Below are 12,147 nucleotides of genomic sequence, written 5' to 3'. Positions count from 1 at the left end.
CAACATCGAATTTTGGCGCCCGACACAATGACGCTGCTTTAAGTACGTGGCGTGTTAGGATATACACCAGGCGTCATACAGATGAGTATTAGGTTGCTGACAATTAGGTCAATGAAGCACTGCAGGCGTACATATTTTTGGTATACAAAAAATTGAGCGATATTTCAGCAGAATAATGACGCTCGTCCTAAAGTTCAAGAGAATGTGACTCTAAACATAGAACTTGTTACGTGCGCATGACTAACAACTTTCGCTAGACTAAACAGAGAAATAGTTTTTTTTTCACTCAGAAAGAATTTGTGATAGTGTAACTATATATATACCAATTAAAACCCTAATGGTGTGTTGGAAACTTTAGTGGTGTGTGCTGTGTTGTAATAGAAGTCTTATCTGATGACCTCCGTGACGGCGGGGTGGTCGCTGAGAGCAACCTGTCTTTTTTGCTGCTTCAATGCGTATGTGGAGCGTTGTGCTAGTTCGTGACGGACGCTCACAGGTGCCTTTCTCAAATTTAAACTTCAAGCACCGACATCTATTCCGCGGCACCACTGTGGCCTTTGGAGACCCTGTAGTGGATGTCACGAAGTGATTCGCGTCCGATGTACTGAATTACGGAGGCTAGTTTCTGGACCACATCGTTGTTCATTCGAAGCTTTCGAACGAGAGGAAGGCCGTATTTACCATCTTTTTGAAACACTTTTATTCTAGTTTCGTCTTTTCGTTTGACTGTTGGTTAAACGCCCTTTACGAAGCACCGAGTTAATACCGACCATTATTTATTTAAGACATACTGCAGTCCGAAGACCAAGCAGGTGGGCAGGGATTAATTACATAGAAAGCATCAATGCGCATGGTAAATTGATACACAATTCTGAAAACAGTCCAACAAGTGTGAAAAAAAATAGCAGTACAAAAAGAAACATAGTGGCACAGTGAATGTTTAAAATATTGCAGAAAGTACACGCTTTTCAAAATCCGACACATCACGCGCCGAAAACACAATGATGTTCATCCAATCAGCTAGCAAACGTACCGTGTTTCAGATGAAGAACGCGAGGCCATAGAGACGCAGGTAAATGAGATGCTTGATGACGGTGGCGTTCAAACGTCCAACAGTATTCGGTCCTCACCTGCCGTGAGGACCACATACTGTTGGAGGGAATACGAAATACGGAAGGTTGTCTTTGACATAGGTTGTCCTTAGTGAGTCTGATATCATGAGCAGCACGGTGAAGTTGATTAACACAGCGCACCGAGGAGGGCGGGGTGGCCAGTTCGAATCTCCGGTGGGTGCCTTGATATTTTTCTCTCCACTTTATTTTTCTTTCCGCCTTTTGTATCTCTCTCTCTTTTTCTCTCTCTCTTTCTCTCTCTCTCTTTCTATATATATATATATATATATATATATATATATATATATATATATATATGTGACGTATGAAGCGATGGTTAGAAATAGATGAGGAAGAAGAAGTCAGAATGGAATAAACATGCGGTATGAGCCAGGCCACGTCACCCATTCATCATAGCGTCAAACAAGTCGACAGGATGGAGACCTGCCTGCCCCTTCATCAGTCACTCATCATCGACGCAGTTCCCCAGAAGACACCCTGACCATACATCGACTACGGAATCATCTCCTAGCCGCACACAGCGACCAGCACCATGACAAAATCATCGACCGACCTTCCCATCCCCAAGTACACCGGAGCAGCGGACGATGAACCTGTACGGGACTGGTTCGACCTGTTCGAGTTCTACGCTACCGCTGCATCTTGGTAGAAACGGGAAATGGTTACGAACTTCGACGACTACGTCACCGGTGAGGCATTTAAATTTTACCTCACCCACATATTCGACAACGATAAGTCTTGGCAAAAGATAAAACAAGAAATGATCGTTTGGTTTAAAAAGTACGATGACGACTACGACAAAGACTTGCTTGTAACCCACCATCCACAGACAACTGCACTCAGTCGTCAATTTTACAGGCAGTATTCAACCATTCGTACGCACGACAAGATTCGACCTCTGACAAAAGACGAAGTGGTACACGAGTTCAGTGGCAGACGACAACGCGTATTTTGGGAAAAACACAGCCATCGAGCGCGCCTCCCTTCTGCACGAAAGTCGGCATTTTCGAAGTCATCGCTCCAGCACTTGACACGAGACGTTTCTCAACCACCTGATGTCCTTCACTGTTCGTCTCTCATGCGTGGTCCACCACCTGGGTTTTCATCACGCGGTTCTTCAAGCACTCCTAATACTCACCTTATAAGGACGCCGTATTCATGGTAGATGACCTGGCGCATCGGGAAAATACCTTGTCAAGCCACCGCCGTTCCTAAATCCACTGTACTTCAGGAACGCGTAGCTCAACTCTCCCGCAAAGAAACAAACATACGGAATCGCAACCACGTCAAGCCTCGTTTGCGGCGATGTCATCCTCGGGAACTGAACCAACCCAAAGTCGAAACAGTATGGAGTCACCATTGAATGCAAGTCTCATTGATAAAAACGAAAATGCATCTACTGCTTTCCTTGGCACAAATGATGCTTGCAATGCACTCGTAAATAACGCTGGAACTACCGACAGTGTGTCCTCCTTCAACGACGATGACCAACCACAATTTTCTCAGTGCCATCACCACACCAAGAAAAAGATGACGACGAACGAAAACTTCAAACCATCCACAGACAACCGCACCCAGTCGTCACAGTCAAAAGCAGCCTTCACGCATTGACCAACCTCCTGCTTTTCCGTCGCGTAGATCTTCGGTTGCTCACAACGCCCACCTCGCGTCTCACGCGTTCACTATGGTCGGAATAGAGCGGAGAAGGTCCGAGCATACTCAGTCAAGCCCGTCACCTAAAGTTCAGTTTTATGCGCCAGAAGAGTTCACATCGTTCGTTCCACAGAAAGACAGTCATTCACAAATAAAATATGACCAAACCGATCCTTCCGCAGTGTCGCCGTCGAATTCTCAGCCACCTGAGAGCCCAACCCACACAGGAGGCTCGGAAGGATCAACTCTCAAGCACTGCCCTGTGCCAGAAACACCCATCAAAAAAGGCGTTGCAAGAGCCTCAGCAGATTTTCTGCCAATTCTGGCGCACTATCTTCATTGCCCGACACAAATCACGACACCCTAACAAGTATCAACTATTTGCTGGTCACGTCAACCTACAAAGAAAAGCGGGCTCGTGGTTCCAAAGGAAGTCCACCTCGTCAGACAGTGCAACATCAGCAATGCCAACAAAAGCAACAAGAGAAATCCCAACAGCTAAAACGCCCACACCAACATCGGCAACGAACAATTAAAACTACATTGCAAGGGTACTTGCAGCCTGAAGGGTGTCGTGATCAACATACACTAAAGAAAAGACTGATTCCGCATCTGAGCTATCTTCGCAGAAAGAAAAGCCAAGGAACTTTTCTGCACCAGCGTTCAAGATTGCGCCTTTGGTCTGATCATCTGCGTCATCACCACAGAAAACTCCCAAAAAGCGACAAAACAACCGCTTGTGCTCTGCAGGAACAGAAGCAGCGCCTAATCAGCCACGAATAACGGGCGCGCAAATCGCATGCACGACGTTTGTATGACCGACGACAAAAAATGCGACGCCTACGAAACATTCAATCCTGCAAAGCGCTCCAACCTCATTCGTTCTTTGCAACAATACCGGCTGTATTTCCATCTGTTTCCACGTTCAAAGCGTTTTTGTGTTATCCAGGACAAAACCACCAGCCTCGCCCACCAGAACTCCTGCGTTAACCGGACTGCTGCACTTTCCCCTGAAGTCTTTGAAAGTTTACGGAACTCCCCTGGAGTTAGAACCATTGTGAATTTTTGACATCTGTAACTTTTTAACCTCTGCTTGTTAACTTTTTCTTGTTCGTAATCCATGCCTTGTTTCGGGGGAAGGGGGAATCGTGTGACGTATGAAGAGGTGGTTAGAAGTAGATGAGGAAGAAGTGCTTGAGAATAAACTTGGCGAATGAGCCAGGCCACGTCTCCCATTCATCATAGCGTCACACACACACACACACACACATATATATATATATATATATATATATATATATATATATATATATATATATATATATATATATATATATATATATATATGTATATATATATATATATATATATGTATATATATATATATATATATATATATATATATATATATATATATATAGATATATATATATATATATACATATATGTGTGTGTGTGTGTGTGTGTGTCTGTTTGTGTGCTGAACACGGCAACGATTAGCTGAGACTATCCATAAAATGGCGTAGCAATAACATTATGCACGGGGCAGATGCTCAGGTAGGAAACAAAGAAATTTTCAGTTGGAGCACACCCAAGTGAGTAGGCTTGTTAAGATCATGTGAGGCCTCAATGGAGAAAGATGTTCGGGCATTGCTAGTTCTGGCGCCAAACTATTCAATTTCCCACTGCGTAGCATGGAAGTAAATATTTCGCAAGCCCAGTCACTATTAAATAAAACTGCCGCGATTCTTTCGCAATACATAACTTAATGTGGCACATCACTTGCTGCTATTCCTTTCTCTACCACTGTTAAGCAATCGTGCCGCACTGAAAAGTTAAAGGAGCACTGATATCAAATTTCAATATCGAGATGTGCCCATCATTTGATCGCTTGGTATGCGTAGGACTTCTTGGCCAGATTTGAACGGCATCCGTCGCGTGGAAGCTATTTTAATTCGATGTGAAACAGCGTAAAAAAGCTAAGGAGAAAAAACGAAAAATAGACTTCCCTGCAACATCGACACTAGTGCTACACGTTCGGTTTGATACATTCCACTAATACCATCCTGAGTGATGACGCCCTAGTAGCAATGACGTGTACGATCCGAATGTTCTTATCGTGGCACCGACTGGCGCCGAAGTCCAGAATCGCACTCGCTCGTCGACGGCCTAGCTAGGGTCGAGCTAGCGCTCGCAGATGCAGTCTAGCCCGGCCGTGGCTCGTCGCGTCTGATCTTCATCGCACCGGTTTGAATGATTTTTTTTAAATTATCAAAATAAAAATCACCTTTAAAAGAATGGCGAAAGAAAAGAGCATGATTAAGCATGTGCTTGCGGTCAGCATGGTGGGGAATCGTTTTGAGTTGCAGGTGAGTTGCAGTCGTCTAGTTCGAAGCACGGAAAAAGCGCCATGAGGGTGTTTTTTCATATCACGTATGTGTTACACATCAACACGACCACAAGCTATGAAAAATGGTAGAGCGTCTAGTCAGATATCATCGCTAACAAGTAACATGCAGGTATCGTTAAATTTTAGTTAATCTGTAGACTTTGCGTCCACGTGAAAGTAGTAAAACCGTATTACCCGCGAGAAGCTTAATAAGTGGGGTCATCTGAAGCCGCAAAAAAATGGCAGCATATCCACGGAGTTAGTGATGGGGAGTGGGGCGAAGCATTCGTCCGTCCATTCGTTCTTGCTTCCGGCCGTTCTTGCGTACGTTTGTGTAATCGTCCATGCGTCCATCCACCCGTCCGTGCGTGCGTCTGTTCATGCGTCCGTCCCTACATTCGTCCATGCATCCGCGCCTGCGTCCGTTCATGCGTCCATCCATGCATCTGTCTGTGTGTCCATTCGTCCATCTATTCAGCACTACAAGTACCACCATCTCGCATCTTTTCATCATATATTCTCCATATAGAAGCACCGCCATCCAGCGGACATTTCAAGCACTAAACGGGAGGTGGCACATGCACACTTTCTTACGGCTTGCGCTTCAGGTTTACTTCCCACTTTTAACCACCTCGAGTTCATGGTATATACTAGTTCACTGTATTCATGGCTCTGCGGCCCAACACTCGCTAAACCTTTCTTTCTAAAACCAAGGAGGTTACACCCAGCGAGTATAACGTAGCTACCCTTTCTTGTCAGATCGTGCTCAATGTACATGCCAATAGCTGCTAATGGGGATCGCAGCGTGCGCGTTACCGAAAGGCCGAATGCTCCTGTCTCTCATTCCCCCTTAGCAGCCATTAACATCTGCATTCAGCACTATCTTTTATTGTTCAACAACGCACAGAAGAAATCTCTCACCGGAACCACCTTCGAGGTCAAAATCGTAAGGACCGCTATTTCGGGTATGTGCCACTGGTGGTTACGTACTACGATGGACGCACAAGCCACGCCATAAGGAGCTTCGCCCCTAAAAAGAACCTGACAAGCAGGAAACGTATTGTATTTTTCTGCTGATGTTCATTCGTGCTACTGTATTGCATTGACCCTATGCGTATACCTGAATGCTTTCCACGCCAAAACACACCAATATAGCTGGGACACATGAGCAAACATGGCTGGCGTGCATCTTCGGGCACTTCTGCAGTGCTGCTTGGAACGGCGTCCATTTCGGAATCACTGTTCGGCAAAAGGTCGATGGAAGCAAAAATAATTCACGACGTCCTGAATCGCGGAGATTCCAAGCTCCAGACTATCGTATTGAACCCGAGTCAACACTTTGTTCGGCGACGACCGCGATGCAGGTGACAAGGCATGACTGAATGTGTCCGCCTAGCAAACGAAATGTTTGCGGAGCAGTTTAGCCTGACGTCACTCTTTTCTGTGAAGAAGTGGTCAGCTGCGGCGTGATCTGGAGATGACCGCGAGGTAGCGCCACTGATAATGCTCCCAGCGGTAAAAATGGTGAGATTGCCAGTCGTTTTTGAATAGTTCTAGATTACAGTAATATAAATCAATAAAAGGGATAGTTATACATCCCTCAGTTGCGTTTTAGGTCGCGAATCGCAGCTGTGGCGTCTATAGCTATTCGCTGATGAAAAATCTTGGCATGAGTAAATTCGATGTCAGTGCCCCTTTAATAGACAGTGTCAAGCGGATGAACAAACGCCTTCACTTTAATGGGCTGAGGCAAAATCTTCTATGGTAGACGGTGGCCATATAAAAAAACAAGAAAATTTACCGCGACGTTTCATTTTCGTAATGGTAGAGTGCTGAGGACTCTAATATTGCCGTGTTTACAGCTTCCTCTAGAGAAACATGCTGGCGCAAAGCCAAATGACCTCACTGTACCGTTATAACTTTTCCAGCCGAGAATGGCATTGCACAATACAGGTTGGCCAGAGAAGCGCCTAAGAGGCGCCTTGAAAATACACTGTTTTCAGTACCAGCCAAAGTGCACTTGTAGCATACAAAGCTGCCTTGTTGCTCTTCTTTATCTTGGTAGAAATAGGAGCACCTTGTTAACCTGACTTTTCGAGCATCTTTCCCCCAATCACGTATAGGACCCAGTGGATCTTACGTTGCAACGAACTCTTATAAACCATTTTTCACGCATGAACATAACTCGGTTTGCTTACTTTATCTTTTAGAGACATACTACTGAACTAGTTCAGTTCAAAGTATTGTAAAGTACACTCTGTGTCTGAAGCATGCTTCTGATCTGTCAATACGGTGTTGCTGAACTGTTTGTACATAATGAATTTTTTTTCGCCTTTCACACTCCGAAATCTTGCTCTGCCTTTCTGTCTCAGTACTCACTGATACGTAGTTTTGCAAGCTTTTGTTCGCTGTAACCCATGTGAGTAGGGCAACATTGCTATATTTAGTTATACACAGATGATATCGTTCAAGCTTCAGTCTTGTGCAATGGAAGCAAACGTTTTTGCGATAGGTGAGTAGTTACTCGGCTTAGTTTATTGCAAGTCAGATACAAAGGCTCGTGATTTGAAAGGTTGTTCATTTAAAAGGAACCCTTTATATGATGCGAGTAAGCGAAATGCAGCATCATGGCTTCGCACATCAGGAGTGACCTAGCATCAGCTACTACGGGCTAAAAGCGATATATAAGAGGATATTCGTAGAACATATTATCGCTTCCTAACACGAATCACCTTGTTCCTCAATACCTTTGGTGTTTAATGACACCATTACAAAAAAAAACATTCATGCAGATGGCCCTACTGATGCCAAACCCGCTAGAGTTATACACCTGAGTGAACTTAATTGTTTCTCGTAACTTTTCTCGTGTTTGTTCACTTTTTTGTAATGTATTTCTGTATTTTCCAAGCATGAATGCAATAAAGGTAAATAGCTCACTTCGCATAAAAGAAAGTTTTACCATAACTTTATTTCTTGTGGTCGTATGCTGTCGATTTCCCACTAGGTAAATGTCCTCCCTCGCGGCTATAAACTTCGTTTGCCGAGCACGAAATGACAAGTACCCTAGTACTTAGTTAACCAGCGGGTGCCTATAAAGGTAGCAGTTCTCTGCCTCCAAAAGCAGTGGCGGATGCTCGACTATTTCAACATCCCTGTGGTGCGTCAAGTTATGCCCTGAGTCGCAGAACCCTATGGTGCTAGCTTTAGAGATGAGTACCCATAAACAACCATGTAGCCGCCAAAGCGGTCGCTACATGGTTAGAGCATCCACTTTAAATGCGGCAGGTATCGGTTTATAAAAGTGCTGGTTCGAAACATTTTTGCTGTACCATTCCTTGCTCTCCCCTCCTCCTTTCCTTTCTCGATACCCTCACATCTCACCTTCTAACTGTTTATTCTCATTCCCAACCTCTTGCTTTACTCTTGTATTATTAGCGATGTTATGCTCCGATAGCGTGCCTGGATAAGCGAGTGGTAGCACATCCTCACGTAAGCCTTCAGTGTGCACGGATTTGTTTTACAAACACCCAAAAGACTATCACTAAATTCACGCTGTGAAGCGTTTTGTTTTACGAAATATTAGTATGGCATTAAAAAACGGAACACGGAAGGGCTATACCAATTTTTATTTTCTGCACGAATCCTTCGAGCGATACCACCAAAAATTTAAAAAAAAAACCGAGAGTAGAAGCATCCACCGGAATATTCTTCTAGGAAGTTCTGAACAACTTTGTGGGCAAAGAGAGTGCGTGTGGGTACAAATCTGCGTACGCGCTTGGGGGAAAAGAAAAAAACGTTAAGCAGAGGATAAAAAACGCGTGTGCTGTCTCATTACAACTATTTAGCATGGCCAGGGAACATTATGTGAACTTTAAGAGGACCGCTGTTATAACGTGTATTAGCATAAAGTCGCAGAGTCATCACGATGTTTTCGGTCATGAATTGTTTTGGAGCGCTAAAATTGACGACGACCACATGAATAAGCGTTCACAAGAAGCTCTAAAGCGGAAGAAGAGTGTTCTGATCTCTCATTTATGTGGGCTTGTTTTACTTATTGCCGCAATGAGAGTCCTCACCGCGTACCTAATGTTTTGCCTATTTATTGCTCTCTCTCGTAGGTTTTCCGCTTGCATTCAACCTTGTTTACGTTTCGTGTTTAGCAGCACATACTGTGCTGATAAATGGCATGAATCTTGCAAGAAACATTGCCATGTGAAGGAATAACTTAATAGTAGTTCTCCGTTCAACACGTTGCTTTACTATGAAGAGCATAGCCAGCAATTTACTTTTGCTTGCAGCGGTGAAGAATTATATCTTTATATTAAAATATTTATTCTTGTCATGCTTATGTTATATTCTACAAAGTAAGATATATTCTACACAATAAATTATATGTATTGTGTGGATTAGCTCTTATTTTTTTGTGAAATGACGGCTGGGCAACATGAGTGATTTCATTACATTCGTCAAGCGCACAGGCTTTCGCACCTGAATTTTCATTTGGCATGCCAGGCAAGCACCCAAAATTTTAAAGTAAACTGAGAAAGCTGGTTGCTTCCTTTTTTTTACGTATTTTGGTCAAACTATATCATTTAGGATGATTGCTAGATTTTTAAGCTGAAATTTTGTTTGGTTCTGCGTTTCGCACATAAATATTCGTATGCTATGCCCTCAACTCGAAGCAGAAGCAGTGAAACTTGATTATTTATGACTCTTGTTTTGCAGTGACACGTACCTAAAAAAACGTGCAGACATCAGTAGATATGATAAATTTTGGGGCCAACTCAAAAAATTAACAATGTTATGGTGAAAAATTCCACAGATCTCTGTGATTCTGGCAGTCAATGACATGCGAAGTCCTAGAAAACCTGGTTCCTCTGACGCAGCTTTTACTGATTTAATTTCAGCCTTGCTGGTTCGACTGAACTTTTTCTTCGTTTTCTGTATTTATGAGTACACCGCGGGTACGCCCATAGAGAGCATTTCTTCCCCCAGAGGGTGGTAATACCTACTGAAGGCTTCGACTATTTGAGGAAAGAACACACTTTCAGGTACGTAGCTACGTGGTGTCAGGGAAAGAGGGGGGCTCCTAGTAACCTCTTTTTTTTGATACAAGATTGATCATTGGTTTGCTTGCCCTATCGACTACCTAGACGCTGAAGAGATATCCTACGTTCGAACGTAACGGCGGTGCTCTCATCAAAGCCCATGCGTAAGTTTTATCGAAATGAATATCCCTCTACGGGAGATTCTTTTAAACTGCCCTATTGTGCATTTTCTCACAAGCGGTTTTACACATAATCCTTCTAGTTATGCAACGATAAACCATGGCTCGGCGAGTTGAAGGAGCTGATATGTAATGTTTTTTTTTATATTGTTTCGAAAGCCCATAATGCATACAGCATCTACAATGGACGTTGGTGCGATATGACACCATGACAAAAATACTCTTTAGGTTTTTTCATGCAAATAGCCTACCCATATGGCAAAATACTCTACTTTCACGCATAATGCCTGTGTGCGAATCGGATTCAAAATACAATTTCTCCTTTTCGTTGCCCTATTTTCTTTTTTTCATCCACAACACTGCCGAAGGCTGCCCAGCCTTTCCTGCCACACATGCTCACTAACTGGCGGTTTGATGTTTTTGAAGCTCTTAATGGCGTTCCTGGCTTTATACTCACTGTCAATCATGTGTGCCTCATACCCGCATAATATGACCTGCAGTATTCGGGTATGTACAGCCCGTCAGTGGACGAAAGGGTTTCATGACGTACGCGTCGAGTATGTCACTCAATGTAATTATCTGCTCCCTAGTTGCATGTAGCAAGAACATTGAACGTGATGGACAAAACAAAACTGCAATTTGAAGGAAATACGCTGTAGAACTTCAGAATTGATTGTCGAGCACTTTGTGGCTAAAATATTTTTTTAAACAACCTTTAGGAGCGGATTGCTGTGAATTACCCAAGTCAATGCGTAGAGTTACAGCATCGTAGCTACCATTCGGCTACTATGGCTTCTCTGACAAAGTATATATTTTCATTAATTGAGACTGGAAGATTACAACTCCGTTATGTTACTGTTTCACCCGGAACCCATGAGCTACTACTACTTACATTGTTCTTCCACAAAACAATGCGAATTGGACAGTGTGACTAATGTTGCACTGAGATTTGATTTTTCTCCAGGAGCCCCTCAATAACAATATATCAACAATCCAGTCTTCAGATATTGAAATCATGCTTTACTGACTAAATGACCAAAAAAGGCCCACCAGAACTTGTGTTGAATCAGTTCCATTAGCAGCAGCAATACTTCAGTTCTGATTGGTTCAGTTTACCTACTTTTCATATATCATTTGTGGTACTACATACTATTCACTCAAGTTACCTTTAAAAACTTTCACTGGTGCCACAACGCGAAAAAAAACCGGTGGAAGATTGGAATCATTTTGTTCAAGAAGAGAAGAAGAGCTCAAAGATTCGCTCATGCACCCATCTCAGTCGACTGGATGGTGGAATTAATCTTCTAGTTCGATGTATTTTCCCTGTCTCACTAGTATTCTACCACAAGTCTTCACACCAACCTATACTTGTTTCTTTTGCTGACGTGTTCGATTTTGAATTTGTGTTCACAAAACCCAAGTTAGGCGTATGTCCTATTTATACACCTGAATGCGCTTATCTGTATTTATTCAAAGCATGCTCAGTAGTTTTTTTAGCTTCGCGCAGCATGCACACCATGTATAATAAGGAAAGAGAAAAAACACAACCAGCCGTTTGAAGCACGAATTCACAAGGAAATCTGTACAGATTTCTCAGACCCGCAGGGCGCGGGTTCGAATCCCGGCTGCGGCGGCTGCATTTCCGATGGAGGCGGAAATGTTGTAGGCCCGTGTGCTCAGATTTGGGTGCACGTTAAAGAACCCCAGGTGGTCTAAATTTCCGGAGCCCTCCACTACGGCGTCTC

Source organism: Rhipicephalus microplus, chromosome 2, assembly GCF_043290135.1.
Source record: "Rhipicephalus microplus isolate Deutch F79 chromosome 2, USDA_Rmic, whole genome shotgun sequence".
NCBI classification, from domain to species: domain Eukaryota; kingdom Metazoa; phylum Arthropoda; class Arachnida; order Ixodida; family Ixodidae; genus Rhipicephalus; species Rhipicephalus microplus.
The sequence above is the reverse complement of the archived record's forward strand: the minus strand, read 5'-3'. Positions refer to the sequence as shown.